Source organism: Papaver somniferum, chromosome 6 (genome assembly GCF_003573695.1).
Source record: "Papaver somniferum cultivar HN1 chromosome 6, ASM357369v1, whole genome shotgun sequence".
NCBI classification, from domain to species: Eukaryota; Viridiplantae; Streptophyta; class Magnoliopsida; order Ranunculales; family Papaveraceae; genus Papaver; species Papaver somniferum.
In genome coordinates, this window is record NC_039363.1 from 72277289 (window position 1) to 72293494 (window position 16206).

The window sequence follows — 16206 nt, forward strand, 5'->3', positions numbered from 1 at the left end:
GGATCTAAACAACATCTTCACTTTCCCATTCAATATATGTAGCTTGAATCTTTTCCATATCATCCTTAATTTCGGGAAACTTGGTAGCAAGAAAAACCAATTGTTGTTGCACATATTTTACCTTGTTGTATAACCTTTTGATATTCTTGGGAATTTCAAGAAAAAGACTTAATGAGGTAGGATCACGAGAACCAATTGAGGAAGGAGAATGACTTATTTTTCTCTTGTGATTATTCATTGTCATTCGTTGGAAGGTAGTCTTGATAATAGGAGAAGAAGTACCAATTGAAGCAACTTTGAAGTCTCGACGAATCCTCTCGATTATACAAGGAAATCCCAATTTATTGTCATAAAAAGTAATGGTGGCCATTTGTTTAGTGATTCAACCACAAATATCAAGACCTTGTGTTTCCAAGTCAAGGAACTAAACCATTTCTGCAAAGTCTCGACTCCAACGAGAATTTTCAATGGTGAAAGGAAAAATGTTTGAAATTCAAAACTTATCAATAATCTTCAAAGACATGGAAATATATTCGGTAGGAAATTTATATCTTTCCGACTAACATTCGTATCGATGAGTTTTTAGGAAATAGTCTCATAGGAAGGCTTGTCTTCCTTTGGTCTAGGAAAGGAGAAGTTTCCCATAGGTAGACTTGTAATGCTTGCCGACAAATCCCTATCAACTTCATTGACTCTTCCTCCAATATTTCTAAAAAACAATATCTCAAAATAAACATCATAAATACTAGCAAAGAATACTCTTGTGAGAACATTAATCCTTCTCCATGTCCATCAAAGATGTCACCAAGATTACACTTTTCAAAACAAGATAATTCACTAACATGCATGTAATCCTTGACCAATTTCTTTTCTAGGATGAAACTTCTCGAAAGAATGTTGTCATAGGTTTTGGAGCATTCTTCATTAGCAAAAGTAATCCTACAGATGTTTGATTGATTGATTCTCCTTTCTCTTTCCAAGATAATTCACTGATATGCACGTAAATGCCTTTTGTAATGCTTAGCTATTTCTTAGGTTTCATAACATCCCCAAACCGTGCTTACTATAAGTAGTAAATTAAAAATGAGAAGAATGAAGAACTTACTTGGAATAGGCCCCTTTTGAGAATAATCACCTTAATTGACATCCTCCTTTAAGAATAAACCTGATTCCAAGAAAGATGGTATAATGCTATTTAGCCCGCTCAATAATGGCTGAGTGACAACTAATCTGATGTCGCAGCAATACGTGGAGGATAGAGTGGGTTCACTATTGATACACGTCATGAATTGTTTTTTCTTTTTGGTTGGCTGTTGTCTATTTATTTATTTTAAGTTTTTTTTATAGGGGTTGGTTGTTGTTTATGAAATAGGTTATTAAACGATAACAATTAAGAAAAGCTTTGATTTTCAGGAAGTATGTGCTTGATATGTGATTGATCTCACTAACACAAACCTAAAAACATTAAAAAGAAAAAAGAAAAATAGAAATAAAAGCAATAAGATCAATAGATTGATGATAAATCATTAAATTTGAAAAAATTGGTTTCAGATCGAAACCTTTAGTCCTGTTTGTGCTAATTTGTTTTCTAACTATAAAAGATTGATTTTGTTTATGATAAAATAGGATTTCGTTTTCATTTTTCAAAACACGCATTAGTTAAAGAGAATCTCAATGCATATGTTGATAGGGAACAAACAGATCTTATCAAACTAAAAATTTAGTAACACAGAAAGAGGAAGAATTAACATGAAAGTAGAAGGTAATGGAAGATTTACTATTCTTTCAATTTTAGATTGTGCCTTATTAATCCCTAAATTCCAATATCGTCTTCCTCTTTTAATCTTTTGTATGACGCGTGTATGTAAAAAAAAAAATCAAACAGAAACTGGATCTATTTCTGGATCCAAAACTTCAAATTTAGATTCAAACTTTAGATCATCATCAAAAATTATTTCAGATCTTTCAGAGTGTGGGAAACATGGAGATTCATCTTCCCTGTTTATCCCTGATGATATTATTGATGAAAGTTTAGATGAGTGGAAACACAGTTTAATTGGGAGGTTGGATTTTGTGAAACTTAAATTCAAGGTAGCAAAACAGCACTAAGGAGACAATGGAGTTTAAAGGGTAATGCTCAATTAATTCATATTGGAAAAGGTTTCTTTGTAATCAAATTGGGTAATGAATCAGATAAGTAACATATTTGGTCTGGAGATTGGGTTGTAGAAAACCAAAATCTAAAAATTAAACAATGGGAACCAAATTTTAACCCTGCAACTCAGAAATCATCATCAGTATTTGTATGGGTTAAATTTCCAGATCTAAGTTTAAGATACTTGAAAGAGAAAATTATTATACATATGGGAAAAGCTTTGGGATGACCTATTAAAGTAGATGAGACAACATTGAAAAGAGAAGCAGGTTATTATGCTAGTGTTTTTGTAGAATTGATTTAGCAAAATTCATTTGTATCAAAGTACGGGTGGAATAAAAGTACGGTGGATCTGAAAAGGAAGTACAGATATCTAAACTTCCCAAGTACTGCAATAATTGTAAGAATATTGGTCATTATGTTGCTGAATGCAGATTAAATAGAAATGTTCAAGAACAATAGGAAACAACCCCAGTTTAGAATGTTGTTAAGAAGATTTGGAAGAAGGTAACCCCAAAAAATGTTACAGCTCAAGAAGGATTTGATATTTGCTTCAATTCTCCTGGAAAAAAACATTTGCTAGATAATGCTGAAGACATTCTAATTGAAAGTGATGAAGAAGTATATGCAATCATTCCTCTAATTCAGCCAGTTGAAATACCCTCCACAAGATCCAATTCAGGTAAATTCCAAGTTTTACAAGACTTGAATGAAGAAATTTTAAACTCACCATATGAGTTTCCAGTATTAAGTGTAGACAAAGTTCTCAGTTCAGTATCAAGTGCTCCATCAGTAAATTCAGTGGTGAATATTAATCCTCCAGTGGAAAAAAGGGTTGTTTTAGAAGAAGTTCCAAAAGTAAAACAGAAGGCTACAAAGCATATTAGTATCATATAAAAATAAATAAATCTTTTGGTTTAGTTACTCATGGTGGTAAAAAAGAAACTCTGAGAGGAAGTAATTCTTCTCAAACACAACCAACCAAGTAAAGGTAATCTTCTGTAATATCAGAGGCCTTAGAAGACAAAAGGCCAAAGATAAACTCAGAAGTTTAGTTCATAGTTTTAGCCCAACTTTAGTGATTCTTGCAAAACCAAAAGTAAAATATTCTACAAATTTTTGAAAAAAATTAAGATTGTCAGGTATACATTATGAAGCTATTCACAACACAATTGATACAGGAAAGGAAATATCTAGATTTTGTGGAGTGTATCAATTAAACATTCAATTTTAACTTCTAGTACAGCTCAATCAATCACAGTGGAAGTGGGTGGGTGGGTGGGGAGGGTGGGGGTCTCTTATTACAAGTGTACATGTTGCTACCCTGACTGTCAAATGATAGATTTATCGCATGAGATGGTAGACTTAAGCTCTCATAACAAGCCAAGGATGTGAATACAGTGATTAAGGAAAAAGAAAAAAAATAGAGGTTTAAAACCATTAAGAATTTCAATGTTGGAGTTTAATAACTGTCTTCACAGCAGTGGTTTAATTCAAGCACCAAAAACAGGTTTAAATTTCTCTTGGAGTAATAATAGAGATGGTAAAAAGAGAATAGTGAGTAATCTAGATATGGCAATTTTCAATGATAAATGGCTTGACTTGTATCCTAGTAGGGTTATCAAGTGGGAGCTAGGGGAATCTCAGATCACAGCACACTATATGGATCAAATGCAAATATTTCTAAACCAGCAAACACTCCATTCAGAGCTCTTAAAGTTTGGAAGACTCATCCAGATTTCTTAAACATGATAAAAACATCATGGAATGCAGAGTTATAAGGAAATGAAATTTTTGTCTACATGAGTAAGCTAAAAAGATTAAAACAAGATATAAAGGTTTGGAATTGGTATGTTTTTGGAGATGTTAATAAGAAGCTCAAAGAAGCAGAAGAAGAGGTGATTACTAACTCTGTTGCTTCAGATGAATCACCAGAAAATAATTTTTTGTTGAATAAACTAGTAACAGCAAGAGGTAAACTATAAGTTCTTACCCAGCAACAAAAGGAGATAGTTCAACAGAAACCAAGAGTAATGTGGCTAAAAGAGGGTGCCTCCAATTCAAAGTTCTTCCATGTTAATTTAAAAATAATACATACTCAAAATATGATTGTTGAACTAGAAAATGAAGAAGGTAATATCATTTCAAACCCAAGGGAGATATCAGAAGTTCTTGTCACTCACTTTGAGGACAAATTCAAGTACCAAGAAATTTATTTTGAAGATAATTTTTTAATAACATCCCTAAAGTGGTGAATGAAGAAGATAACAAGATGATAAATTCAATCTATTCAGAAGATAAAATCAAGAATGCAATCTTTGATATGAATCCAGATATTGCACCAGGACCAGATGGTTTTACAGATTTGCATGGGAAGTTATTGGTCCTGATCTGATTAATGCAATACATTACTGCTGGCAGAGAGACTTCATCCCTTCAGGTTTGAATGCTAATTTTTTGAAGTTAATTCCTAAAGTGAGCAATGCAAAAAAACAAAAGCAATATAGACCAATAGATCTAATGAACTTCAGCTTCAAGATTTTCACTAAGATATGGAAAACTAGATTGGGCAGCATTGTTCATAAAATAGTTTCTACTCAACAAGGAGCATTTATAAGAAGGAGAACTATTAAAGAACAAGTAGCACTTGCATCTGAAATGGTAAATGAGCTTGAAACAAAGAGAAGAGGGGAAAACTTTGTTCTTAAACTTGATATTACTCAAGCTTATGACTCTCTAAGATGGAGAATTTTATTTCAAGTAATGAGCAGATTTGGTTTTTCTGATAATAATATTCATTGGTTACAAACCTTACTCAACTCTGCCAGAATTTCAGTATCAGTCAATGGAGGACCAGAGGGATATTTCAAGCGGGGAGAGGATTGAGACAAGGAGACCCATTGTCTCCACTTCTTTTTGTCATAGCAGAAGATGTTTTAAGTAGAAATATCACTCAGATAGTGCAATCAGGAAATTTGAAGATAATGGTGAACATAAATGGTGCTCAACCCTCACACATTTTCTTTGCAGATGACATCTTTTTGTTCTGCAATGGAAAGAAGAAAAATGTTAAAAAAACTAATGGATTCATTGAAATCATATCAAGCTGCATTAGGTCAAATGGTTAGTTTGGAAAAAAAGTAAATGTTTTATTGGTGGCACTAGTGATAGAAGGAAAATACAAATTTTAGAAGAAGTATGCATTCCATTGGCAGAATTCCCAGACAAATATCCTGGAGTTATGTTAACTCCAAGATGTATTAAAGCTTCTCATATGTGGGGTAGTGTTGAAATGATGCAAGATAGATTGGCTGGTTGGAAAGGCAGACTGTTGTCATTTCAAGAGAGGCTCGTACTAGTGAAATTTGTGCTTAGCAGCTTGCCAGTCTACAATATGTCAGTTTATAAGTGGCCCAAAAGAGTTTTAAATGAATGTGAAAGAATAATAAGGAATTTCCTATGGTCAGGTGACCCTGCAACTAGGAAAAGTATTACATTGAAATGGAACAAAGTATGTTCACCAATTTCAGAGGGAGAATTGGGATTGAGGAGATTGGAAACTATTAATAAAGCACTTCTAATGAAGCTATTTTGGAAGATGCAGAATTGTACAGATGAATGGGAAAAATTCTTTCAAGCCAAATTTCAAAATAAAAATGATGAATGAATATCTTATTATAAGAAATATTTCATTCGGCCTGGAATAAAATAGGTAATAGAAGACATGCAAGATAATACAAGATGGTTGGTGGGTAATGGAGCTGACATTTCATTGTGGAATGATAAATGGGTTCTGGATAAGTCACTAAAAGAGTTGTATCCTGATAATTCTTTTCTTCAACAGTTTCCACAGATGAAAGTAGTTGATTTAATACTTGATGGAGAATGGATTATCCCAAGTGAGATACTGACAATGATAAAAATAAATGATCTGCCAGTAATAAATGGAGGTGCAGATACAAGGGTATGGACATGAACCAATACTTGAGATTTTACAGTGGCATCAACTGTAGACAAAATAAGAGAAAGATTCCCTACTCTGCAATGGAAAAAAAAGGTATGGAATCCCTCAGTTCATCCAAATATTTCAGCAAATGTATGGAAACTTGCAACAAACATTTGTGCTACAGATGAGAACTTTAAAAAAAGAAAATTCTAATTAGCATCAAGATGTATACTTTGTAAAAGGGAGGATGAGACTAAGGAGCACTTTCTACAGCATTGTAATTTCAGTGAAATAATTTGGATCTAGTTGGGAGGAGTTTTCAATTTTATCAATCCTAAATCATTTAATGAACTCCTAACTTTGGCTAAAACTAAGAGCCCTGCAATCAAAGAGATTTGGAAGATTGCTTCTTTCAAACTAATGAGAGAGCTATGGCACATGAGAAACAAATGTGTATTTGAAGATGCCTCCTAATGTGCAGAAGGTATAAAGAAAACAGTTTTAAAACTTACTGAAGAAAGCCAAGTAAGGATGAAAGCTACTATGTGGAATACCTTTTTTGATTTGCAGGTACTGAAATTCTTTGGCCTCAAAAGTAGACAAGTTAGATATGTCAGAATCACAGAAGTTTCCTTTTCTCTCCCCAAACCAAATCAAGTACTATTATGTTGTGATGGAACATTCAGAGGTAATCCTGGTATCTCTGGTTATGGATTCATTGGGAGAAATAGTACTGGTGAGTTTCTAGTTGCAGTTTCAGGTGGCTTGGGAGTATCAACCAATTATTCTGTAGAAGTCTTTGCAATTATAATTGCTGGTGAATGGGCAGTAAATCAATGCTTTCTTCATTTATGCTTTAAAAAAGATTCTAAGTCAATAATACAAGCTTTCCAGGCCAAGAAAATCCCATGGTTTGTACAACCTAGATGGCAGAAGATTTTCTCCAGTATTCTTACCTGTGAAATCACTCATAGTTTCAGAGAGGTGAATCACTCTGCTGATAATCTTGCAAAGAAGGGGGCTAGCCTTAACAGGGGAGATAATATCATTTTTGACAATAAACCAACCTTTTTAGGTACTCTGGAAAATCCAGACCAACACTACTTTAGATTCTACTAGAATTCTTCCATATGAAAAAGTTGTTAATTCTGTTTTGTTTTTAGTTTTTCTTTAGCTCTTTGTGATAGTTCATTTGAACTAGATAACTTTCTGTAAATTTTCAGTGATTAATATTAAATATTGTTTAGCAAAAAAAATTATGTAAAAATATAAATGATTCTGCCACATTGGCTGCCACACAACATCAACTGTCAATCAGTTGTTAGTGCATTTTTCACCTAGCAGGATCGCAAGATTGTAGAAAACCAACTCCAAAATCATGAGAAGAGTAATCGACTTTGTAACCCTATCTTGGTTTTTCTCCTCACATTCGTGAACTGTAGAGAAAAAATAAATATAAATGGTTCGTGAACCCGCAAACCGAATTCACCCTCCAAGTAATTCAGCTGCAGTCGTGTTCCTTATGGCTTCATTACCCCGCAAGATTGTGAACACTTGATTCCCTTAGATGACGTCCTGTACAACCTAAGATTTGCTTCAACCTCAGTAAAGAATTTCGATACCAATCTTTCTCTAATAAACAAGCCTGTTTGATTTCCCTTTTAATTTTTCAATCAAGGTTTTTAAAATCTTGTGTGTTGTTCTGAACAAATACCGGGTAAAAAGTAGATATCAAAACAAACTTGTAATATTAGGGTTGATACTCTTCAAAACTTGTAGAGGTACCTTATCTATTCTACACCAAGAACAAGTAGAATAAATATAAATATATCTTGTAAAACTTCTTAAGGAATTTATGAGTCACCTTATATGAAGTTTTCTTTCTAATACAGATTTCAACCAACTAGTGCCGGTATACGATCTTAGATTGAAATCTATTAAATCTAGGATTTATGATCAATAATCCTTGAATGGTCATATATCAAAAGAGAAGGACCTTATAATAGACAATGTCTATTGAATTAGACTAAATACAAGTTGACTAACTATCTAAGAAGATTATTACCAACTTGTGATTTGCGATCCTCAAGAAAGTCTTTATTATCTTAATCTTGTTCTTGAAGAAAAAAAGTAATGGAAAACAACCTTATGAAGCAAACACAAATTTTCTAAGGGATAGATTGTGTAGCTTACATGAACCCTATATATATAGTGAATATCCAAAGTAAGGTAGCTTGAATCCTAAGCAAGTTCATGAGATTCCTCATTCAAAAATCTTTAGTTTGAGAGTCTTCCTAAGTTACAACTCTAGAATAAATAATTAAATAATTAATTACTTAGCATAACTTGTAATTTAAATTAGAAATCATGATAAAACATCACACACACTTTAATATGGCAATCAATCGTGTGTAAAAGAATAAGCATCTTGCCTAGAAAAGGAAACATCAAATACCCGACTAACATATAGTCACGTTTTAACAGTTTAGTCCGTGAACCGTCCTAAAAGTTCATGGACTGTTTCTTATTCACGACATGCCTTAACAACACATAATAAGTGTTGCTTTAATAAATCACCTTAACTTCTTCGTCATAACTCCGAATTGAGCGACTATTGGCTCGTTAGATTTGTATTTTCATTCACTACAACATGAGGACCTATTCAGGGATGAATGTCATTCTCACTAAAGTCTTAGGCTCAAATATCCTCGAGAGTATACATAAATGTATCTACCATCATAGTAATTTTTCCATAGACTGAGCACTTGTTTTGATAGATTATAAAGGTGGATTTAAACAAGAGTTCCTGATGAAATCAGTCTCACATACCTTTATTGATAAAGACCTCGTTGATGTGTTCATTTATTCGGTAGTCTTCAATTTACGAGGATTATTTAGTGATGTTAGATACTCAACTATCATACTCTAATCATAGTACGATGCTTGACTTAGTAAGCTAGAAATCAAGATTTTATACACTACATGTCATGTACCCGGTATCCGAGGAAGTGCCCTAATCATTTTATTTCTTAGTATTTAACATTAGTTGTAATTGGTATTCTTTACTTATGAAAGGGTGTCTTTATAATTTGTAAAGAGTGAGTTACATATAACCATCCGGGATCTTGTTAGCCATATATGTTAGGTTAAGAAGAAGTAGCTTTATAAGCTGAAAGTTCTATAATTAAAAGCTTATCCAAATTATTATCAATTGAATTGAATTATCGATTTTAGGTAGTGTTCTTCATCGAACCTGCAGGATTGATTTGTGATGATAATTAGGAAGTTATTATCCAAGTCTCGATCCAACCTTGTCATTGTACGTCAAGTACATGACACTACATTCAAGTGTGAAGTCTGATAGTAGGATAGTGTTTGTAGAAGTTTAATATAAGGTGGTGTTTAAATCTAGACGAGGTCTCGGGGTTTTTCTACAGGTGCGGTTTTCCTCGATTACAAAATTCTTTGTATCTTTCTTTACTTTTTACTCCATATTATATTAGTGTTTGATAATTAAAGTAAAAAAAAAAGTGATTCAATTATCAACCTAGACAGTTTCTAACTCAAATTATATATAACATACAAGACTGTTCTGGTGAATTCATATCTTGAAATATAAATCACGATACTTGTTTTTGTTAGAATTTGGTTTGTATCATGTTCTAATACATACTAGGTTGATCTTGGATTTGAGATCGTTTAAGAGTTCTTGTACATAATCAGTTACACGGATCTTTGATCTATACTACTGATTGTGCAAGAAATATAAACCGTATATACAATTATATACAAAGATCTTTTATGAAGATCTAATTGTTGATAGTATTAGGTTTTATCTTATAGGTCCGAACGAAAAAGTTGGTGGTGTGCTCGGTATCCTCTTCTTTTCATGTTTTTCGACCTGATTTTTAGGTTAAAGAATATGGGACAGATTTAGGCGCCCAATCCTTATATAAGAGCCACCTGAAGTGGCATCCCTTACGATATAAATAGTTTGGCTCCCCCTAGTAAATGATGATTGCATTTAGTGATTCATATGATAGAAACTTATCCTCGGTTGAACTCCCAATATCACTCTCCCATGAAATGACGATTTCATATTTCTTGCCTAAAATGAACTATTTTCTTCTTCTTTCGCTTCAAACTACTCCAAAATACCTAATAACTCAAAGATACACATAAGATAAATAATTTTCAAGAAAAATAGCAAAGAATGCATAAACAATATATATAATAAATTAAGTGTTTAATACACCTATCATTTGGAGCGGTATAATATAGTGTGGTTTGCAAGTTCTGGACTAGCACCTGGGATTTTTCTGCTTTACAGCTTTCCTCGTTAACAAAAATTTTGGCGTCTTGTGTTATTTATTTTTCGCATTATATTTTTTATCTTTAAAATAGAAACATCACAACTAGTATGTTAAATAACCTACACAGTTTTTAAGCATAAAAGACTGTATAGATCCTACAAGATTTATTCTTGAGAATTCGTACCTTGAAAGATAGATTACAAAACTTGTTCTTATTGAAATTCAGTTCTGTAACACTTCGGATACATACTAGGTTATTACTTGGATATTAATTTTTGAGATCGTCCAAGTTAAACTTGTCTTCAAACCAGGTATCGGATCTTTACTGTTGATATGTGCTACTAATTGTGACAGGTTTCTCCATACAAGTTTCCGAATTAAAATTTTATGGTGTACTTGGTACCCCTTCTTTTTCAATGATGATAATTAAAAATGATTTCAAGGCGATGATGGTGATTGTCATGTTTGAGAAACAATACAAAGAAAGTAGATGGTTGAGGACTGGTTTCATATAAGAGAATTGAGAATTCATTTTTTCCTCAAATAGAGGTGACCGACCGGGAGGAAAAATAAATGAATTTTTATTTTTCTTTCTTATCTTTTTGTAAGCATGAATGCTAACGGAGGACCAGTTTACCAAGGAGAGTACAAAATCCCATAAAAGACAAACAATAAAGTCTTTTGTTCTGTAAGGGATTTGGTACCGTTTCTCTTAAATTTATACCCCATACTAGTACTGTTGCATAATTATAAAGGCACTTAGATTTACTAATAAGATACATATCTCCCTTATCATTAGTGTTGATGGGGAAAAACATTTTGCTGGTTTTTTAGGAAAGTAAAGAGAAGACTGTGCGGTCGGGGAATCCTCGATCGAGCAAACTGCTTAACCTCAAACAGATGCACTGCACGGGAATGCTTTGAGTTTGAGAGATCAATCTGTAGAACTCCGGCCAAAACCAAGAATGTAGGCACATTTATCTCCAGTAAGTGTGACGGTTTCTCGAGTGAAAGAGTGGGAAAGTGGAAATCATGGTTAAACCAGTTCCAGGTCGTGCGGAGACTTGGTTGATTGACCATACACTACTTTGCTAACTCTCTCAACTGCTTGCACGACTTACTCACATTTCCCGTCGTGGATGAACACACATGTCGTAGGCCGCCAGACCAAAACCTTAATTAATATCCCCCCATGTAACATGATTTATGTCTCATGATTTGTGGAGTCTGCAGGGAAGACGTGTATCTATTAGTCAGTTGTTGATTTGATTAGATGATGAGTCCAAGTATTTCAGTCGAGCATGGTTTCTGAATGGTCTATGATTCATGGTGTTAGAGCATTGCTCGGTCAACCTCGCATGCGTTGCTATCTCAAGCTTGTCGATGTTAGTGATCAAAACTATAAGTCTTGATTTCTAGTCTATTATAGCTAAGTCTCGGACTAGGATATAAAGTGTAGTTGAGTTCAAGGACTTCATGGAGATTCATCATACAAGAAGAAGAACTACTCAAGGAACCGGTGGAACTTCTCGACAAAAAGGTATGTGAAGACTTGAACTTATCTGTCACTCAAAAGTCTATCTACTCCATCTCCTACTCTTTGAGACAAGAAGTCGTATGCTATATATAGAGACTTGGATTATACACATTTGGTATTTCGAGCTGAGTATACCTTGCCTATCTATATCTCGAAATATGTGTTGGTAAGCTTTTCGCTTCGATCAAGTTTATCTTTACCTAGTGGAGAAAGTCATGATATGTTTCAATCACTTTGAAAATTTCTTTGATGAGAAATGGTGTAACAACTATATAATGTCCTCTAAGAATGTTTCAATGATTTAAATGAGAGTTTAGATTACATAACCAATGATGGACATAAACATTGTTGTGGAAACACATTTATGTATAAGTCTTATTCCTTGAACCAAAGTTTGCGAACTTTGTTGATCAAAAGAAACCGGAAGAATGGCTTGTTTCCAAGTACGGGAACTCAGTCTGTGAACTGCCGAACTTCTCATCCCGAGAAATTCTGCTGGAGTTGACGAACTAGCTGCGTCCGCGAACCGACGGAAAGTCTTTGCCGAGATTTTCTGCTGGAGTTTGTAAATTCTATCGGTTGCTTAAGTACGCGAACCTAGTCTGCGAACTTGAGAAAGGTTATATATCTGAAGATGATTTCTGAACTTAAACTTAAAAAGACTAAGGAATGCAGTATGCAAACCGTGGCTATAAAATTTCATGAACCGATTCAAGTGAATCAAATCATCTTTGCTTCAATTATGTCTTGTGTAGTACATAAGATTTCCTTGCAATTGAACAACTCTCTAACTAGTTCATTTGAAGTCATTTGAACTAATTATGGTAAAGAAGAACATGGTTGATATGAAATGCTCATATGGCTAACCTTTTGGTTAACTATTATTGAACCAACAAGTGCATATGTTTGGGTACGGTTAACAAACCTAGAAGTGTGCATTGTCAATTGTGTGTAATAAGCTAAGTTTTCGATCCAACAGTTGAGAAATATTATCTTGAATCTAAATCAGGTTTTCATCTAACGGTGGATATTGTTTGCTTTGTGACCAAGGAAAAACCCTGATTTGAAAGACTATATAAAGGAGACATCTAGTATTGTGAAAAACTAATCCCCACACCTTACGCGTGATACTAGTTTGTATACTAGAGTTGATTCTCCTTTAACCTCTGGTTTTCTTTTCTCAAATCGGGTTAACGACTTAAAGACTTCATTGGGATTGTGAATCTAGACCGATACTACTTTTATCGTAGTTGTGTGATCTGATCTTGCATCTTCTATCGTACGAGTACAATCAGATTGATTGACTTGAGATTGATATCTCTGATAGGCAAGATATAAAAAGTGATCACAAACGTCTTCGTCTCATCGTTTGTGATTCCGAAACATCTTGTTTCGCTACCATACGATTAAGATTGTTGTGAGGTGATTGATAAATCTAGGATGTTCTTAGGGAATATAAGACCGGATTATCAATTAGTTCTTGTTCACCTTGATTATTATCAAAATACGGAACAAAACCTTTAGGGTTTATCTGTGGGAGACAGATTGATCCTTTGATAGACTTGTCTGTGTGAGATAGATTTGTTTATTGTCAAAGCCTGCGATTTTGGATCGTAACAACTCTTAATTGTGGGTGAAATCAGCTAAGGGAATCAAGTGCGCAGTATCCTGCTGGGATCAGAGGCGTATCAGCATAATTGTACCCTGGATCAGTGGGAGATTGATAGGGGTTCAACTACAGTCCAGTCCGAAGTTAACTTGGAGTAGGCTAGTATCTGTAGCGGATTAATACAGTGTGCGTTCAATCTGGACTAGGTCCCGGGGTTTTTCTGCATTTGCGGTTTCCTCGTTAACAAAAATTCTGGTGTTTGTGTTATTTCAATTTCCGCATTATATTGTTTTATCTTTATAATTGAAATAATACAGGTTGTGCATTAGATTATCAATTAGAGTAATCCAACCTTTGGTTGTTGATTGTCATTGATTGATCCTTGGATATTGGTCTTTGGTACCATCCAAGTTATTCCTTGTATTTGATTAGAACTCACAGTTCTTGCTCGAGTAAATCAAATCAAGAGAGAGATATAAACTCGTTGATGTACTTTTAATTGATTGAGTCTTGTTGATTCTCTTAAAAGTATATTCGAGTTAGTCCATACAGATTGCTAAGCGAAATATTGGGTGGTGTTGTTAGACCCCCGCTTTTTCACATGGATTGAACATGTCTGTTGGGACATATAGTTCTCGAATAAATGTTGATAATTAGATCAACATGATGAATATTGATAGTCTGAGCAAATATTGCTCTTTTGATCAAATATTGCACGTATGATGAATTGTTGAATATTGGAGTTGAGTCAATATTAATACTCTGAGCAAATATTGCTCGTCTAAGTAAAATTACTGAATATTGATAGTTGAATCAATATTCCTCGTCTGAGCAAATATTGCTCGTTTGATGAATTACTGAATATTGATAGTTGAATCAATATTCCTCGTCTGAGCAAATATTGCTCGTTTGATGAATTATTGGTAGCATGACCAAATAAAATATTGGTAGCTGACCGAATATTATATAATTAATTAAGATATTTATTGTTGGATAAATCATAAAATTATTAGTGTTTAAACTTGCCCAGAATTATGATTTGCAGAGCATTCAGTTTGAAACTCTAATTTTGATTGATTGCTGATCAATTGATGATTTAATCACTGAGTGAAGGAGGGACCGGCTACACGGGATGATGTACGACCATGTAGCTCCCAGGTGCTCGAGTGAGCATGCGCCAAAGTCCTTTGTTGACCAGTTGGTGAAAGGATGATTAAATGCTGGTTTAATCATTTATTAAAATAGTGCTCGTCTGAGCGTCAGGTAATAAAACCTAATTATGGAGAGATGAGGGACCGTCCAAGGGGTGTGAAACCGGCCCTTGATGGTCGTGGGACCAGCTGGTGGTCGATTGAGCATATTCCAAGTTGGTTGGAAAGAGTTTGAACCCAACATGAACTGTTGAAAGCTAATTAGGTCAAAATTCTGAAGATGTGTGGGACCTGATCATTGCAAGCCTAAGATCCAACCTTGGTCGGTCAAGGTGGCATGCCCGTGTCTCGGTCCTGAGAATTTTGGTATTTTCTGGTGCGCGTTTGAACAATATTTTGGATTTTCGGAAGAGTTTGATTTTGGCTGAAACTCTCGATTTTGCTCGCATGAACAAGTAGAACTTTGCTCGTGTGACCAATATTTTGAGAATATTAAAATAATAATATTTTAATATTTGTCGTGAGTAGCCTAGTTGGTCATCTGACCATTTGACTTTTTGGCCTTTTGATGGTTTGAGCAATATTTGAGAAAATATGCAAAACTGGATTTTTTTGCTCAAACGAAAGAGTTTCATGAGATGAAGGAAATAATAATATTAAGAAGAAAATATGAGATAATAGGTTGTGGGACCGACCACGGCTAGGGCATGGCCGGACGAATAGGTGGCAGGGTCCCGTGACTCCCTTCCCTATTTTTATTATTTTTCACCGTTTGAAGGAAAATATGAAGAAAGTAAGAGTTTTGCTCAAATAAGGAAATTTGCTCTAATGAAGGAGTTTTCATGAGATTAATAAAAATAATAAAATAATGGTAAAATAATGGGAGAGGCATGGTCCGGCCACGGCGACATGACCGGCCGACCGGTGGGCCCGGTCCCCTAAGCGCCTCTTTTATTATTTTATTAATATTATTTTTCCTCCCTTATTTTGCATAGGTTTCCTCGTTCGTCCAGATTTTTGAATGCTCGTTCGTGCGTTCAGGTGCTCGTTTGTGCATTATTGCTAAGTACACTCGCACCATTTTCTCGGGGCTTACTCGGCGTTGGTCCAAATGCCCGATCAGTGAATATTTATTACCAATTCATAGAATTCAGCTGAGAATCAGCCACAAAAATAGAGTAATAAAATAAAACGATTATCTATTACTGATCCATGGAATCCAGCTAAGGATCATCCAAGGAATAAAGTAATGAGATAAAGTGATTATCTATTACTAATCCATGAAATCCAGTTGAGGATCAGTCATGGGACGGAGTAATGAGATAAATAGATTATATTCTAGGGATTCAATTGATGAATGACATGCTAGAATTAACCTATGAGTTGCAGAATCGAGATATGAGATAATTGAAGCATCATACTCGTTCTGAGGGGGTGTATAGTCAGGGAACAACGAATAGCGTGACTTCCTGAAGGAATTAGGCTTTATACTAGC